Genomic DNA, 19,827 nt, shown 5'->3' with positions numbered 1-19,827 from the left:
CTACTGATCTTGGCTTGGCTCAATTATGTATCTGCAGTCAGATGCTGGATGGCCAGTCCAGGGTAGCCTTGTCTGGGTCAACCTGGGTTATGACTTGGCTTTGTTTCATGTGTCTCATTTCCAGTAGGACCCCCTGTACATGTTCTCAGAGAAAATGCAGAGGATCAAGCAGGAAAAAAAAAAAGCCAAAATTGACATATGGCTTTTTTAAGCCTCTGCTTGAGTGACTTTTTACTGTCCCTTTAGCCTAACCAAGTCACAAGAACAAGCCTAGTGTCAGTTTGAGAAGAAATCATCAAGTAACTGAACAAAGGATATGGACACAAGAGGACATTTAATTAGGGTCATTGATAAAAATTGCTCTACCCAGTGGAGAAAGAAGAAAGCATATGTGGAGGTGACTTTGTAGAATGAATAGAATATTTTAAAGTGTAGACAGGGAAAGGGTATTTTAGGTGTAAGAAAAACAGATGAACAGTTTCTTCACTGCAAAGGAGAGACTGGCAGAAAGAGAGAAACTGAAAGCTAAGGAACCAGTTAGGAGCTGCTACAGGTGCATATGCAAAAAATAATTAAAATAAAATAAGGACTAGAGCCAAGATGGCAGCAGCAGAGAAGGCAAGAAAGGAAGGGATTGAGAGGCATCATGAGAGCAGAATCTACACGAACGAATGGATATAAGAGCTGGGCAAGAGACAAGACTCAAATGTGAACTGAAGTATGTGTGATGAACATCTGAGTTGATGACACTGTTAGTAACAGATCATCAAAGAGAAGCAAGTTTGGGGGCAAAGAGAGAGAATGAGCTCTGGTTTTGTCATGTTCATTTAGAGGTACCTGCAACAGTAGAGAGATCTGCCATATAAAGAAGAAAATTTTCAAAGATTAATGAGCACTGCTGAGGGCAGCTGTGATAAATTGGAAAAAACCATGATTATGGAGCTGGAACTGCTGGAGTCCCAGCTTTTCCCCTTATTAATTGTGTGAAAATATGAGAATAAAGCAGAGAAGAAAATGTGGTAACACAGGGGGTTACCAATTGTTCATTTACTGATATGTTTTAAATCCTTATCTTGCTTTTGCTTTAGTGCTGCCTCTTCCTCCAGTCTACATCTTCTGTTCATTTTATAAAATCAGCCATGCCTACAAAATTCTTCAGGAGGAAAAAAACTCAGTGTATCCAGAGGGATATGCATTTCACCTACAGGTTTCATAAACCACTTGAGATTTTTTTATTATCAATAAGCTCTGTTCAGATAAGCTTACTGCTAAAACTTTGAGTTACTGTAATTTAAAAAAAAAACCTTAGCTGTTTTGCATTTATATTGATTTACTTTTGCATTATTGTTATTTCATCAGGAAAAAATTGACTCAAATAACTTTTAGATATGATTTCCAAAAGGTGACTGAGTTCATAAACATGACTGGATTGGATTTGGATACCAAAAAGTTTTCCAGTGAAACATAACGTACAATTTTATGTTGAAAATGTATGGCAAAGTAGAGGGTCGTTATACCAAAACTGACTCCACAGACTGCCTTCAGGAGTGTATCTACTACAAAAATTCAGCTTAACGCTAAAGTGTAGAGGGCACAGAATTACTAAGAAGCCTTTGAAATAACCAAGTCTAGGCAGGCCAAACATATTTCTGATGGGACTGAACTTAAGCTGGATTTGTGGGAGTAGAGAGACGTAGACTGAACGAGAGAGAGAGGACAGTGCAGAACTGGCAAGGAAGATGGTCTATTATATGCTGTATACTCAGCAAGCATTAGCAGCTGGAATAAAGAGCTGAGTTGAGGGCAGAATCCTGAGACCTTTGAAAGCTCCCTAAACCTATAGATGAAGATCAGACTCATTTGTTTAGCCTTCATGGCCTTCCTAGACCCATCCCACTCCTCTCCAGCCTCCTCTACTCCAGCTAGATGGGTCCACCTCAATCTCCTATCAGCCTGCCAGACTTCAGAACTATTAGCCCAGATTGAGAGTATGGTTCTCAGTGCTTGGCTGTGTGTTAGTGTCGACCTGTGAAGTTTTGTCAGCCTTGCTGTTTGTTTTTAATGTATCTGTCCGTCCTCCCCCAAAAAAGAGAGGACAGATATATTAAATGCCTTGGCATCAGCACCCAGGTCTAATGCAAGTTTGTGGAGACACTGGTAAAGAAAATCAACATTTGTTTTGAGGGTGATTTTAATGAGTCTGATAATGATTGACACCTCCCTACAGAAACATGATACGAAGGTCACAAAGAGAGACACGCATTTGTCCTCCCGGTGGCAGATTAATGACTTTTTGAAAGCTGCTGTCTTCAAGAGCCTTCAAGAAGTATCACAGCCAGACACAACTGAGGAATAGAAGTCAGCGATTCTCCCCAGTCTCTCAGCATCCTCCAGATAGGCGGCTTGGTCTGTAAGTCAGCTACACTCACAAAAGGGACTTCAGCTTCTGTTGTTCTCCCTTTTAAAACATCCAGCATGAGAACAGCCTTGAAAGCAGGGGAAACAGCCCAAGTTGGTTGCCAAATAGTCTGCATGTGGGCGCTAGCTGTTTACCGGAGTTGTTAGGAACACAAGCTGCAAAGGGAGTGCAAGGACAGCTCCTCTCCTTGGAGGGAGGGTATTGTTGAAGGCTTCCCACTCTACCCCCTGGTTCAGTGATTCCAGAAGGGCTCACAGAACTCAGAAAAGCTGTTATATGCACTGCCATGGTTAACTACAGAGAAAGGACACAGGTTAAAATCAGGAGAGAGACCAGGCACAAGCTTCCAGCTCTCCTTTCCCAGTGGAGTTATAGGGATAGCACTTAATTCTCCCAGAAACAACGTGTGACAACACCTATACAGTATTGCCAATCAGGGGAGTTCACCAACTCTTAGTGTCTAAGGTTTTACTGAGGGTCAGCCATATAGGCATGGAGCACCCTTGTGGCTGACGTTTGTCTCTCAGCCTCCAGGACTCTAGAGGTCAAACTGATACCACATGTCCCAGACCCCCACCATAAATCACACCGTTAGTATAAGCCATCCAGTGTGGTTCAAGGCCACAGGTAAACAATGACACTCTTGTCAAGTATCCTATTCTAAGGTCTCAGAGGTTCTCTCTCAGGACCCAGCGAAAGGCCAGACCTTTCTTTGGGGTGTGTGTGTGTGTGTGTGTGTGTTCTGCTTGTGTTTTCATAAAGGAAAAGAAGTACTTCTCTGGGACCTCACATTCCTTACTCTTAGAATGAAGGATAAAACTGAAGTGCAATCATCCATGTCTTTGAGGTCTTGATTTTAGGTCTATAAAGCACAATACTTTTCAATCCCACATATAACAGAAGAGTATAATGTATATGCTGAGAAACAAGAATGAAAGCCTAAGTCTTTCAACATTTTCTGTGCGAATTAACCTTCTGCTAAACATTCTGAAAAGTCAAGAAACAGTTTTTAGCCTTGAAATAGTCTTGGTTTTCAGTATTTTCTTTCCCTCTTCCATACTCTTGGCTATCAGATATTTTTTTAAACATGTATTTACCAAAATATCCAGTGTTGAAGTTTTGAGAGGCCTCAAATGCAAGTCAGAACATCTTAATACAATTCTCCTAAAGAGAGACTAACATAATGTACACAAGAAATCCTCTCCCTCCGATTATACCCTGTCCATGAACTCTCTCTGTTGTTTGGGTTTTTTTTTTAAAACAAAACTCTTATCTATTTTTTTGCTGCCTACTTTAAAGTATTTGCACATTAAATCTGTGGTCTTGGATCCATGTTGGTTTCTTTGTGTCTGTATTTAATACTTTCACCAAAGGGCAAGAGCAGCTTCTAGATATGCTAAGAATCCTATCATTTTATGGATTGAGAGGAAAACAATCTGCAACTCTCAGAGAACTAAACAAAAATCAGAAGTTCGTGCTGAACCTGAGAGTCTCCCACACTGTACCCAGGCTTGTGCCAAATTTGTACAGGTGTACACCACATGAACAAATGAACAAATGTGATTATGAGAGCACTCAGGATGCACCTGAGTCCGTAATGCATCTCTCCCAAAGTGGACTTGTGCATCTGTTATGAGCTTGAAGTATTTGTTTACTTGCCAGTAAAAAGCTACTTAAACTGCTAAACTTGTACTCTATCAGGTCTTATGGTTTTGAAAAGAAAGAAAAAAAAATGATAAGATGACATGACAGGAGTGTCACGGTGTGCTTGATGTGAAGGGAATACAAAGCCCAGCAGAAGAGACACAAGATCTGAGGTGTCCCAACTCTCAAAATATTATGGTGATTAGATTGCCCTCCTTTTGTTCTAGGAATGCATTGCTACTTGGGAGGAATGTTGAATTGCAAAGGTTATTTAATGTGGCTTTATAATAAGGTTTGTTAAGGGCAAAAAAAAATGTTTATTTGGAAAATAATCATGGGCAGGATGTTCCCCACTCCAGACCCTGGATGTTTGTAAAGATATCCTCTTTATGTAGTCCTTACCCTCCTTCTCAGCAACACTCATGCCCTAGATGCTTGCTCCTCTCCCTACTTTGCAGTTTCCTAAACCTGATTTTTTGTCATAAACCTCTCCAATTTTTCATTCACTTAACAAATTTTTTAATGCCTTATCACTCCCTGCCCACACAGAGCTTAAATTCAAACTGGGCAAAACAGATGATTAACGTAATATATGTGCAATTTAATTATGTTAGAAGGTGCTAAGAGCTTTAGAGAAAAATAAACAAGGTGAAAAATATGTGAAAGTGACAGAGGGCTGAACCAAAACCTTCCTGTGTTCCTTCTGTTTTTCTTATATTTCTCAGCTGTTCTGATACACTGATTCAGCTTGATTTGTTGCTGGGAGAAAGCAATTTTTTTTTCTTTCTCCTTTGCTTTCCCACTAGTGTGTACAATGTGCCAATAATAACTAATATTTGAATGAAGCCTTCATAATTATTATTTCTTTTAATTCTCAAAACAATCTGTTCGAAGAAAACAACCCTCAGAAAAGTGAATAGCTTGGTTAAGGTCAAACAGCTGCTAAATAGCAAATAGGAATCTTGAATCCAGATTCTTTGAAACCAAGTTGCATGGACTTTTGTATACACAGTCACTCTCACTGTTTGACACACAAAAGAAAAGCTAAAGGTACGAATATCAGGCCAGGTGGTGGAGAGAATATCTCAGCTAAATGGCAAAAGAATCATTCATAAAGGCATGAGGTAAACCGTTCTGGTGGATACTCCAGGTGCTCAAGTAATCATTCGACAATGTTTATCGAGTGTCTATTATGAGCTAGGTGCTAAGAGTCATCTGCATACATGGTAGATTTAACTCAATATACAGTGTCAAGCTGAGGCATGAATGTTTTAAACAAGAATAAGATATCATATTAATGATTGTCTTATGGGCCTATTAACTTTAATAGAGATCTAGGGAAAAAGTTACTAATAGACGGAGAAAAAGAAGAAATAACATAGGAAGTGTAAATAAACTAAATTTAGAACTAAGGGCAGAATTAAGTGTTAAATCAGAAAGTGCTCCCATTACCTTAATAGTAAGTTCAGTAGGGTGAAGTCAGGCAATAGCATTAATCACTGTAAATTCTTTTTTAAAAACCTTAAAGAGAGACATTGTGGGAAACAGCTATGGTGTAATGGACCAAGCACAAGATTTAAGACTTTCCAGTCCTCACTCTGTCATTTAGCAGTTTTGTGACCTTTATCTATAAAATGAAGTTAATAATCCTTACCCATCGGGGTTGGGATTTCATAAGGTCACACATGTGTATGTGGCACCAAGTGAGCATTTTTGTCAGAACTCTTGCAACTGCAGGCGACAGAAATGCAACTCCAAACATTATTTACTGGCTTGCATGAATAAAATAAAATGCAGTGCTAGGGCTTTAAGTATGTCTAGAGGCAAGAATTCCACTGCTGGCACCAGGAGCCCAGCTCTCTCCATCTCTTGGCTATGCTCTCATTTGTGCTAACTGCATCCTCAGGTTGGCTCTTCCCTTGAGGGAACAAAATGGTGGCTGGCAGCTCCAAACATAAATCTTCACAGTTACAGAGCTTTTTCACCATAATTCCACCCAAAGTTTTAACAGTGCTCTCTCTGGCCTGGACTGGACCACAGGGCTACCTCTAAACCAACCGTTACCTTGGACAAGGCAATTTACTGCCCTGATCTGCCTGGTTTGGGCCATATGCCTTGTTTTGGAGCCAGAGATAAAGTTAGCCCCAAATGACCTACAGACACTAAGGGAGAGAAAGATAATGTCCCAGAGGAAACCCATAATGCTGTTGTAAGAAAGGAGACACTATAAAATGACAAAAAACAAACTAAACCCAATAGTATAGAGGTTCAGTTAGTATTTGTTGCATCTGTATCAGTTGCATTTGGGTATCATGTCTCTGAATAGACCAGAAACAGAGTATAGAACCCAGTCCCTGTGCTAATTATGTTTTCAAAATAATGTTTCTTCTGCAAGAAAATGCAATAATAAAAATACCACTGTTTTCTTTGAGCACAGAGAGCCCACTCAAATAGCCTTGTGCTTCAGGAAAAAAAAATCATCGCTATGAAAAATGCATTTCTTGCTTGGCTCATGAGCTGGGGAAGAGGATATTGAAATATTAATATTTAGTGCATGCACGTAGAAATGACCCTGTATGCATAAATATGCCTTAGCATCTCCATTTATACCTACATCAAGGAAAAAATTAAATTATGACATACTGCTGTGAAAAAATGAAATGAAACACCAGACATATATTAAACTTAAAGAACAGAAATGAACCCACAACTCAAGAAAATCTGGAATCTCAGATACTCCGCTTTCCTTAATATAGATCTCTGTGCTCTTCTCTGTTTCTATTGACTAGTTGTGAACTGAGTGATATACAAAATTAATAGCTTTTTACATGTTGCTTTGCCCAAAGAACTTGAAAAAGCAAGTCTCTCCCAGCTTAAGTACAACATGTTTCTCTACCACCCAATTCCTCCCTCTCTTCACAACCACGATTCTAGAAAAGGCAGTCTACACTAGCTGTCTCTTCTTTTTCACTCCTGCCCCCATTCACACACTAGTTCATGAAAAACTGGTTTCTGTCTCTACCACATAGGAACTGCCCTCACTAATGAGCTTTTCCCAAATCCAACAGGTCCTTTCCCATCCTTATTTTATTATGTATCTATTATGTTCTCTCTTCTGGAAACTCTCCTTTCTCGATTTCCGTTTCACCAATCTCTCCTAATTTTCTGCCTACTTCTTTGGGTGCTGCATTTCAGTCTCCTTCACAGCTCCCTTTCCTCTGTCTACCTTTTAAATATGACTTCCCTGTGTTGGTTCTTACTCCACATAATCTCCCATAGTCCTATGTCTTCACTTTCCCTTTATACGCTGGAGGCTCCCAGATCTTTATCTCAATCCGAGATCTTTGTCTTTATCAAACTGCCCCTGGACATCTCCAGTGGTCTGTCCTATGCTTGGGAAAAGAGGACTAGGGGAAGATCCCAGAGAAACAGCAATATCTAACAGATGTACGGAGGAAGAAGAACGCTCAGGGCTCAGAGATGTACGAAAACCAGGGGTGAGTGATCTCCTGGCAGCCGAACCAGAAAGATTTTTTGAAAGAAGAAAGGGCGTAAAAGTATTATATGCAAGATCAAGTGCCATGAGGACTGAAGACTACCCTTTTAAATTAATACCTAAAAGTCATCTGGGCAAGAGACATTTCAGTGGTTAGGCATAAGCTAAACTGTGCTGGGTTATAAGCCCGTATATTTTTTCTCTCTAACTATGTTCATGTATTATTCTGATTTAAAATAAAATTTAGAAAAGTTAACAAAGTAAAATTTAGTAACAAATATAACCACAAAACATTTTAACTAATTAATTAATTAAATATCATCTCACTTAAAAAGAAGTAAGCCAAGTAGAAAAGCAAATATAGAGAACATGAGCCATTGTTTTAAGAACTTGACTGAGGTGGGTAGAAATAGTTAATTGCAGATGAGGGGTAACAAAGTGCTTCTTTATTGGATTGATTGAAGGGGTGCTCATTTTTAAGCCAGGAGAAAATGTGAGGCTCTTTATTAAAGGGGGAAAAACCAATACGGAATTAGAAGCGGGAAATCCAGGAATTGGAGAGGGAGGGGGAGATTGTAATGCTGGATAAACTTCCAACCACCTCCACTGGGTTCTGTCAAGAGCACAGCTTCGCATGGGCTTCACCCGGTTTCACTTCCAACGCCTTCAGTAATTCTCTGTTAAGCACAGGTTAAAATTTAATCCTCAGCCTTGCATTTAAATGCTCTCCCATATTACATCCCAGAAGTCTTACTCAAAATAATGCTGGGGGCCTTTCCTTACCTCTTTGTTGTCTCTCTGCTTATAGATAAACTCATCTATTTCTTAAGACCTAGTTCAAGTTCCTCTTAGTTTTCCCCAACTTCCTCAGTTCACAGCAATCACTCCCTATAGAGAACTTCCATGGCATTTATATGGTTCTTCATTTTTCCTGACTTGTATAATTATTTACCCAATTATGTACACATTCCTGTGTACAATCAGTCATAAACCCATAAAGAGTTTTGCCCCTCCAGCATCTGGAGAATCCCCAGCTTTGACTGTGGGGCCCTTGTATTAGGGGCAATTACAACAGAGTGGTTTTGTAAAAGCATTGGCAAAGGCTGACATTGACTCTATGGAGTTCAGTAGGGAGCAGCAGGAGCCAGATAAGACATAAGACAGAAAAGGGGAATGCACAATTCTAGGAAGATCAAAGCCATTCAAATAAATATTTATTGAGCAACTACTATGAAGAGGGTATTGCCCTAGATACGAAAGATACAGCAGTGAACAAAGCAGAACTCTGCCCTCATGGAGCTTACAGTCTGGAAGAGCAGACACGTAATTTCAACTGTGACATGTGGAAGAAAAAGGAAAGAGTAATATGAGAGAGTACCATATCCTGTATATTCCTGGTGGCTTGAGCACAGCCTGTTACACAGCGGGCACCCCCTGCCTGAAACGAGGGAGAAGAGAAAGGAAGGAAAGTGAAGGGGAGGGCAAGGAAGGAGAAAGGAGAAGGGACATTAGCTAGGGATCAGATTACCTCCTATGTCATTGATGGTATAAATATTGATGGATTCACAAAACGGATATTTATTAAGTACCTACTGTATGTGAGATACTGAGATGGAGTTATTTTCTATTTCTTACAGGTTGGTGGTGAAAACAAAAAGAAACTTTTGAACTACGCAACTTCTAGAATCTTTTGCTTGCTTCTCTAACACCATGGACCTCAGTCATCAGCTCCATATAGCAGGGTCCTTCCTACCCACATTAGTTGTGCACAGATGTTTGTTGGGTTGAACAGCTAAGATGAGTTTTCTCAAAGAATCCTAAGTAAAGCAGATGATTTATAGCCACTTCGTAACTTCAAATTTTCTTGTTTGTGAGGCAAAAGGGTATATGTCTCTCTTGTTTCTAAAAAAGACAAGAATTGAGGATACTTCATGAATATCCAAATCCTGAGAAAGGAAAGGATCAGAAGTGAGAGACACCTCAATTGAGCAGCTGCTGGTACAGTCAGCTGCCATCTCAACACAGGAAACTGCTTCACGTGTCACATTATTTGTCATTTTAATGCAATAACAGAACCGCAAGATTACTAAGTTAAATTTATGTAAATTGTGTTTTGGAAGTTACTAGAGCAGACTGTGGGGGCTGTTTGTACTCAGTCTGCTAATGAAAGGACCCATTTCACCCACAGAACATCAAATGAAGGAAATACTTTGCTGTACTTCCTCTGGACTATTTTGAAGATGTAAAGGATTCTGTTAAGAATGTTCCCCCAAAAGTTTTAATTTGGAAGAGATGAGGAGGAGAGAGAAGTCTGTGTTCAACCACTGTCAAAGAGGCCACCTTGGAAGCTGGGAACATTCCCTTCATTTTATTGTCTTTTCAGCAAGGCTGGTGGTATTTTTGTTCCCAACGGATTAATCTATCAAACCCCCAATGTTTTCAGGGAACCACAGACTACTCAGGCAATCCTTATGAGGATGATGTTCCTGCATCATGAGTCTAACATTCATTTCTGTAGATGGCAGCATGACTAATGACAAGGCTTTGCATTTCTATAACAATTTACAGTTTCCAGGCCACTTTCACATTCATCATCTCATTTGAGTCTCATGACAACCCTGTGAGGTCTGGAGGGCAGGAATTATTGCTCATATTTCAAACGAGGAAGAGGAACTCAAGGCTCAGAGGGGGTGTCACCTCCCCAACTTAGCAAATAATGAAGTCATGACTCTAACGTAGACCTTCTGATACTGATTTCAGTGTTTTTATCCACAGCAAATGTCCCAGTGTTCTTTCCATAGAAAATTTCCCAATTTTTTTCCTGAAGAACCATGTGCATTTCTGAGCAAATGATATATGTGTGTGTGTGTGTTCTTTTTTTCTTTTATCGGCTGAGGTTCAGAACAGGAGACAGAAACCACTCTAAGCAGAAAAGGAATTTAATATGAGAAACTGGCTGATTACAAAATTTTTGGAAGGGCTGGAGGAGCAGAAGTCAGGTGCTGCCCCAGGCTATTCCACTCAAGAGTCCATCACTGTCTCCACGATACCGGAGTCTAGAAGCAGCTACTGTCACATGACAAAGCCAAAACTGCCTGTAAATAATATTGTCCCTATTACCTTGTTTCTCAGCATCAGCATCAGCAGGAAACTTGCCCGCATCTCACTTTCACTTCCCAAATTTCATAGGAATGCATGTGATTGGCAGAACTGAATTCTCAACCAGAAACTGCAGTTGCAAGGGAGTCTGGGGAATGTAGTTTTTAGAATGGGGATGAGCCCACCAATCATAGTTTGAATCATAACCCTTTTAAAAATGCATGGTACTCATCAACATTTTAAGGCTATTTTTTAAAAAATCCTACAGTAAAGGAAACATTAAACTTTAACCCTGCTAAACTCAGCTTTTTCCAAAATTATTTGACCATGCAACTTCTTATCCAGCAGCCCTTCATTAAGCTAAACATGCTGAGGAAAACTCTGCACTGCAGCAAGCTGGGGGCAGCCATAAAGCCACATATACATATGGGCCTCAGTGTGTCAATCAAGCAACCTATAAACATAAAATCAGTGAGCATCTGCTGCGGGCACTATGGTGGCCACTGGGGCAGCTCCATAAGCCAATCCCAGGCAATGCAACAAAGGTGAGGCGAAATCCCTTCCCTTGGAATAGTTAGTGTAGTTGAGAAAACACCCCTTTAGGCCTGGGCCCCCAGAATTTAAGATGCCAGAATTAACACTAAGTTAAGGAAATGAGTTAAGACTAATAACTGCTGATACAACATTATAAAACAATTATAAATCAATAAAAATGTTAAAAATTAAATTAAATTAAATTAAATTTTTAAAAAGAGACAAAGAAAAAAAAAAAGACTAATGACTGCTATAGGACGGAAATCATGACCCATCTTTGAAGATCAAATCTAGCCAGCAATCTGAGTTTTCAAAAGTAACTGAATATTGTTAAGTGAGTCAAGTACTCTCTGTTGACAGGCCCCCACCACTCTCTATTGACTCATATCTGCCCAAGTCATAAAATTATGTTTCTCTTTGGCATCTGTAGGTATCTGAGTTTGATGCATACAGGTAGACACATGCAGGTGAGAAGACTTTGTGGAAAAGGTGGGATTTGAAGGCTGAGTGGGACAGCATCCTCAGCAGCACTTCCCCAGACTTCTGAGAGAATATTCATGTTACCTACACTAGTGGGCAGGATATGGTTCAAGAATAACCCCAGATTCAGCCACAGAGGCCTCGCTGAGCACTCTGGAAACAAGTCTCTGCCTCTTTGCAGTGGAGAAATTTCTAGTGAGAACAGAATATATGAGGCAGGCCTCAACTGTGATTTAGGGAAGAGACGGCATCTCTCCCTAAAGCAAAGAGGGTACAGAAGAGGAAGCCAACATATCCCGTCTCATTTATGAGGGAGAGAGAAAACACATGCTACATAATGGCTGTTGCATCTCATTATTTTAGTGGGGTTTCCACCATGAACTAAGCATCTTTTCTGCATCCAGACTCAACTTTAAAGTGGCTTAAGTGCAATACTGAAAATACAATTCCCATGCACTCAAATTTGGAAATCTTATCCTGTAACAATTTGGGATTTTTTTCTCCCCTCATCCCCACCCCACCCCACCCCACTTATTTATATTGAAGAAACCTAATACTCACAGTCTGTTTTTTCTAATGTTTTCAAAAAGAAATTCCTTTCAGGAGGACTTTTAAAAGCCCTAAGAGCATCAATTAGGGAATATAAAAATGAAGGGTTTTTTTTGTTTAAAGATAGTAGCATTACTCAGGGCCATTAAAACTGGGTTTGGGAAACTGTAGACAAACTGGAATGAATGAAAAATACTTCAATTTCCAAAGAGATCACTTTTGGATAAGAAACTACTCACTGTAAACATTATATAGCTGGTTTTATACCATAAACATCAGTTGAAAACCAACCATGCCATCCATCATCTTCAAAATGGATAGTTGGTATCCATTCTGAAAGAAACACACTTTTGACTCATTACCAACTTCCTGGAAGCTGAATTAACGTTGCTTTCCCTATTACAGCAAACATGCGTGCATGTCACCCACAAAGGATACCCCCAAGGCACTCAGTAAGCAAAGGGAAGAGTTGGGACCAGGATGTGGAACTCTGGCTTCCTGGCCTATGTGGAACACACCAAAACCAACACCCCTCAGATACCAGCTGGTTGTTAAGTCCGTAAATATTCACTGAGTACCTACTAGGCACCAAGCACTGATGCAGGCACTGGGAATATAGCAGTGTATAAAACAGATGTCTCTCTACCATCATGGAGTTTACAATCTAGTGGGGAAGTAGAATGAGATGTGAACAATCAGATGAATACACCATTTTAAGGGATAGAGGGCAATGGGGGAGGCAGAATTCTATCAAGAGAGGGTTACAGGGATAGCCTCTTTGAAAAACTCACATTTGAGCTAAGATCTAAAGGGCTGAACTTTCTGAGAAGAGGCCACAGTGAAGGCAGAGGCACTGCAGTGGAAACAGTGGGCTGTCTGAAGGGTGACGTGTTTGAAGTGAGTGAAGCAGATAAGAAAAGAAGGTGATGAGGCCAGAGACGGGCCCCCTGGTGAAGAGCTCCAGCTTCATTCTGGGGGCAATGAGAAACCACTGAACGACTTTGTATTAGTCAGCTTGGGCTGCCATAACAAAATGCCACACACTAGGGGGCTTAAACAACACATATTTACTCCTCACAGTTGGAAGCTGGAAAGTCCAGGATCAAGCTGCCAGCCAGTTTGGTTTCTGGTGACGACCCTCTCTCTGATTTGTAGACCACCACTTTCTTGTGTATGCGCATGTGGCCTTTCTGTGGGTGTTCATGTGGAGAGAGAACACATTCTCTGGTCTCTTTTCTTATAAGGACATTAATCCCATTGGATCTGAAACCCATCCTTTTGGCCACATATAACATTAATTATTTCCACAAAGACTCCATCTCCAAATACAGTCACTTTGGGGGATTAGGGTTTCAACATATGAATCTGGATGAGACACAAAATTCAGTCTATAACAGGTTTAAGTAAGGAAATAACAACCTATCTTGTTCCTTTTTTAATGGAGGTACTGGGGATTGAACCTAGGACCTCGTGCATGCTAAGCACGCACTCTACCACTGAGCTATACCTCCCAACCCAATTTCATTTTCTAAAGGTCATCTTGACTACTGTGTGGACTGTGGCTCATTAGGAAAAACAGAAGAAGCAGAGGGACCATGAGTCCTGAAGAGAGAAAACCATGACTTAGACAAAGTTGGTGGTGGTGTCGCAAATTTAAAAAAAAAAAAAGTAGAAAAGAATTGGGTAATCAAATATTTTTTAAAACTTGCTTAATATTTGGAGAAAATGAGTAAGATCTGGGATATAAAGTAGGAAAGTTAGAGCAGGAGGCAACAAATTATCCACTTTTAAACAGACATTACTTAAGTCATTTAAGGAAAGAGAGAACCTGCATGGGTCCCCACGTGGTAACACTGCAGAATTGTTTTGATCATTAGTCTGCTTTCTTGTATTATCATTGTGATTCATAGTTAAAGGAAAAATTCAGGAAGGTTGCAAGGTTCAGTTAAGATAGGCAATTAAATGCACAAATGTTCATTAGAATATGTATTAAGTTCCTATTGGTATGTAACAAATTTCTACAAAATTAGCAGCTTAAAACAATACCCGTTTGTTCTCTCACCATTTCTGAGACTCAGAAGTCCTCGCATAGCTCAGCTGGGTCCTTTGCAAAGAGTTTCATAAATCTTCAAACAAGATGCCAGCTGGGCTGGGTTCCTGTCTGGACCTCAGAGTTTTCACTCGAAGTCACACAGCTGTAGGCAGAATTCAATCCCTCGCAGTTGTATGACTAAGGGCCCTGTTGTTTTGCTGGTTGCCATCTGAGGGCCACGTTCACCCCTACAAGCCACCATAGATCTTCTTTTAAGAGCCCTTCAAATTAAGTTAGGCTCACCAATAATCTCCCTCTTGGTTAACTAAACTAGTTAGTGAGCTTGGTTACATTTTCAGGCCCCTTTTACCACATAGCACAACATAATCACAGTAGTGATATCTCATCATAGTTACAGGTTCCAACAACACTCAACAAGAGGGAACTGTACAAGGGTCAAGGTATCATGGGATGGGACATCTTACCTTGCCTACCAAAGAATATCACCAAATCTGGGAAACTTGTGTAAAGACTTCCCATTATCACAACCTCTTGTCATGCAATTCCTCATAATATATTCTGTTGCAAATCACAGAGGCTGAAACAGAAAAAAATCAACATACTGGCTGGAAAATGAACCTGTTTAAAATGATCATGCTTGCAAAGGGCCAGCTTCTCGGCTGGTCCATGATGGCTCTTTCAGTCCATCTCAATGTCTTCCATATTGCTTTTTGTCAGAAGGTATCTTAAGAAGCCAATTTCTTCTAACTTGGGTTCTTTTCTAGAGAGTGCTGCTCTCGAACTTCTGAATATCTGTCCTTCAATAAAGCAGCAAAAACACATCTCCTTGTAAAAAGGGACAATCCTCCTTCCTAACTGCTCTAGGGCTAGATTGGCTGACCTGAACAGCAAACATACAGACAACCAGCAGCTCACCAAGGAGCACTTTAGAAAATCTAAGAAGGAAACCTGAAATAGGGAAAGGTGACAAAAGATGAACTAGAGAATCCAGAAAATTATTTATGGAGGGTGACAGGAATATGACGATGTGTGCAATAAGGAGCCAGGAGCTGGGCTAACCAACTTTTTCACAGCCTTTCCATCAAAAATGTCAAAACTGAAACTGAGCTTCTGCAGCATAGGATGGACATACTTTCTACCTCATCTGCAGCATGTCAGGACCCCCAGGAGCATACTTTGAAAACTGCTTTTATAGAGAGTGAGGGGCGGAAAGTGTTGGATGTTTAACTGGAAATCTATGGAAGATATTTTAGGCTTGTAAAGATGGGGCATCCAAGCAAAGAAACTGTAAGAAAAGGCAAGAAGAAGAAAGTGAGCAAGCTGTGTCTGGAAGGGAGAAGAAAAGGGAGTAACTGGGAGCATGGAGAGAGAGGTCTGAATTCACATTAAGTTCAAGTTATGCAGGGGCTTAAGGACGTGAATCTCCCTTGAATCCCCATTCCCCTATCAAGAATTTGGTCTCGATCCTTTGAGTCACAGATATCCACTGAAAGGTTGTAAACAGGGGAGTGACACTATGAATACAATGATTTAAGACAATACTTGTGATAATAATGTTTGATGGATTGGTACAAGGAGAAATAAAGGGTAGAGGACCAGTTAGGATGCTACTGCAATAGTCCAGGTGTGAGGTGGTGACGGTCTGTAACGGAGTGGTCATGTTGAGGAGGAAAAGGATGAGGACTATAAAAGGAAGGAATTGGGAGGCACTGACAGAGTTGATTGATTATAAAGTGTGAAGTGGCATAAGAAGTCAAATCCTAAATTTTAAGCCAAGTGATAAGCAGAATGGAGGTAAAATTTGGGCAGAGATGGGAAATTTACAAGAATAGTCTCTGTCTTGTACTTCTTTCATAAACTTAGGTCACCTGACACACACCTCTAATAATCATATGATAGGTACTCCAAATTCTTCTTGGATGAATGGATACAGGAAGGAAGGAAAGGAAGGAGGAAGGGTGCTGTTTACAGATCCACAGGGCTTGAAACCACTGCTGTCTTCCAACAACACCTATACCCATACCATTCCACACATATTGATCTCCCAGGAGTTATTTCTAGGCTCTTGGGGCCACAGAAATCTGTTCTGAGAAAAATTTTCAAATATTCCTGAATAGTTTACTCTGCAGCCTGAGATATCAAAGGAAGGTGCGCAGAAGCCTCCTGGCTTGTCACCACCCTGATGCACGCAGCCCACTGAAGGCCACAGCAGGAATGTCGCTGATGCTTTGCTCTGTCCCACTCTGTTGCCCACACCCTCTGTGGCTTCACAAGAGTCCTGAGTCCTGCAGTGGTTCAACTGGACCAGAGGGAAGAAAGAGACGGAGGAGTGTGTCAGCACAGACAAGAGCTTCTCCAGTCAGGGGGTGCTGAAGCAGAGCTACAAGGGGGAGCTGGGGTCAGGGGAATAGATGGTCACTGTTAGAACAACCTGCTTTTAAAAAGCAAAAGAAACAAGAAAGGCTATTGATCTTTTAAGAAAAAGGAACAAAAAGATGGGAAATAATGGGAGGGGGTGGAATCGTTTCTTAACAAAAGAAAACCATCCCCTCCTTATTTTGAGGAAGATGGTCTTATGTAGGCTGTAGTCAGAACTTGTTCATAGTCCCAGTAAAATTATCCAGACCCCAGGTCTAGAAATTAGAATGTAAAGGTAGGAATCTGTGGGTGGGGTGATTATCTTGGATCTAATTGTTGACCACTTCACAACCCCTAATGAGAGCTTCAGGGCATGTCTATAGTGTGTAGGAGGTGATCCGCTGGTCATTTGTTTTCCTCAGTCAAGTCTGTGTCAGCTAAATTTAGCCAGAGATTAATTAATCCTGCTCAAGGGGCTGGGAAACGCTACATAAATCTCACAGATCTCATAAATCTCATAGATCTATCTCATTCCTCCATAGTCTTCCCTCCGTTCACACAGGATTCCAAAAACTTTTTCAAGTCCCTATATTTCCTCATCCAACACTGCCATCACCCAGGCTCCAAGCTACTGGTGTTGCTCATGGCATTAACTCGAATCCAGTCAGGAGAACCAAGCCCAAGGTGTGATTAAAGGGAATTTAATGTAGGGAGCTCATTAGAAAGATGCTGAGAGCCAAACGGAATGATGATGAACTCAGAGATTAGCAACAGCGGGAAGCCAGTATTGCCTCCAAGACCAGAGGAACTGAGGGAAGAGATGGCACTGCTAAAGGTGAAGAGCTAGAGAAGCCCGGTAGAAACAGGAACCATGAAGAAAAGTGTGCTGCAGGATCCAGGCCCACAGACAATGGAACTGTCCAATGGGTCTGTCCAGGGAGCTGTCCCGGGACAGCTGACACCAAAAAGGACTAACATTGCTCGGAATATTCCACAAAGAAGAGAGAGACAAGAGGAAACATTCTAGCTCCCCCAATTCCTCTAGCTCTGCCATCTCCCTCCACTGCCTCCAAGTGGTTCACCCCACCCAAAAGCAAGTTGGCCAGAGAGTTTGGGAAATATGCTTTGTTTTGCACAGGAAGGGTGGAGAATGGATTTGAGAACGAACACGTAAGTGATAGACAGGTCAATCACCTCCCAAATGATCTCCTGGCTTTTATTTTTGCCTCTCTCCCATTCTTTCTCTACACGGAGATCTCTATAAATTGATTTTCATCACTTCTACCTTTCGAGCAGCTTTCTGTTGCTTCCCAGGGTAACACCTGAACTCCCTACCATGGTCTACAGGGCCCTGTGTGGTCCTGCTTCTGCCAGTCTTCCCAGCTGCATTTCAAGTCATTCTCCTGCTCACCTACCAAGCCCCAACCCTAAGTGCTGTCTTCTAAGCCCCTGTAACGTGCCAAACGGCAGGGTCTTTGCACCTGTCCTTCCGTCTGTCTGGAAATACCTATTCTCCTTGCTTTGGCTAAATCCTATTCATCCTGTAAGTCTCAGATTAAGTGTCATTTCTTCAAAGAGGCTTTGCTGAGCTTTCCCCATTTCAATGAGATGCAATGTTCAGAGTCTTAATCAATCCCTATGCTTTTCCTTCAGGGCACTTCACATAATTTATAAGTATATATTTACTTATGTCTCCATTTTTTAAAATACCTGCTCTTCACCTATCTAGAAACTCAACAACAGTATGTATCTTGCTGAGCTTTGTCCCTCGGGTAGCTGCTGCATCTAACACCATGCCTGGCGTTAAACTCCTCATTAAAGAAGGACAGCAGGATGCTGTGGTGGGAGCACATTATTTAATTTGTATGTTTGTCCAAGATCCACCCAGTCTCCCTTCTGACCCTGCATTTAGAAACCCCGGAACCATCCCTGGATAAATTCTCCCCAACAGTAAATAGGTGTGCAAACCTGCTGTTGCTAAACTGAGCTTCGAGGACACATTTTTTGACTTCTGTGTTTAGAAGGACAAAAAGTTTATTGTGTCCTTTGGAGAATAACTCTTGCTGAGAAAACAGGAGAATTCTGAGGCCGCCAGTTACCTTCTCATGACAACATGTGGAAAAGCTTCTCCCTTTTTATTTCCCGTCAACATTGTAGCTTGTCCTTATTTTTTTGTGTGTGTATGTGGCTGTGATTCTGTCATGCTTTGTAACGTTCATTTAATAGCACAAGGATATCACAGTATGTTTATATTACTCACAAAAGACCGTACCATTCTTTCTGGATGTGTAGCACATTTTTTAAAAAGCTCTTTTAAGTAGGTTTTGTTTTTCATGCAGGAAAGGCTACCGGTGTAATGCAAGTCAAGGACACATCCATGGTTGTAACCATGGCCCCTCCTTGTGGTAAAACACATGCAGTGACTCCAAATGCCATCTCTATTTTTTCCTTTCTATCTAACCTTTACCAGCAAACCAACAGAGGAGCACAGTCCCCAGGCAATATCAGTCTGGAATTTTAGCCAGGGTGTTGCTACATTCCTTCAAGTTTCCTTATCACCCTACCCAAAGCATTTTCTTAATGGGGCACACCTCAAGCCTTTTAAATTCTGGCTCGTTATTTTCCATCCTACCAAGCTAAGTGTGTTATTAATGACAACAACAAAAAATTAAGTATGGTGTGCACACTAATCTAAAATTTTGAGTTGGCAATTAGTTGGAGCGAAATGCAATTAGATGTTTTCCTTCAAGTCCTAATTTACATGCTGGAAAACATGGGCAGCTTTCACAAGTAATTGAAAAAATAAGCCGTGCTTTCTGTGTTTGTGTGCAAATACAAAGCTTCCCTACACACCTGCCTTTGCCTAAATAGAATAGAGTCCCAGGGGTCTTCTTGCTTTATGATCATTGAGATATACAGCAGAAAAGAAACTGATCAACCTTTAGGTGAAAATGTGTTTTCTCTCCATTGTGGAAGCTTGTGTTAATTGGCATTGACTCACCCCAGGGAGAGCTGGGGTGTATAAACTAAGTCCGACAGTCTCTCCATATAACCCCATGAGGCGAACTAAGGCTCTTCAGAGCCTTAGCACCCCTTTTTGCATACTTAGAGTAACAGCTAATGCAATTCAATCTATTAAATATTTCATGGGCATCTACCTTATGCTACTGTTAGGAGCCCTGGAGGGTACAAATT

At 40.9% G+C, this 19,827-nt stretch overlaps 1 long non-coding RNA gene across 3 annotated transcripts in view; it reads right to left on the bottom strand.

Annotated features, from left to right (window-relative positions):
* LOC140700203 (uncharacterized) overlaps positions 1 to 19,827 on the bottom strand; it is a 211,645-nt gene that overhangs the window by 13,608 nt on the left and 178,210 nt on the right. The window lies entirely within an intron of this gene.

Source organism: Vicugna pacos, chromosome 12 (assembly GCF_048564905.1).
Source record: "Vicugna pacos chromosome 12, VicPac4, whole genome shotgun sequence".
Classification (NCBI taxonomy): Eukaryota; Metazoa; Chordata; class Mammalia; order Artiodactyla; family Camelidae; genus Vicugna; species Vicugna pacos.
This window is presented reverse-complemented; position numbering and strand designations above follow the sequence as displayed.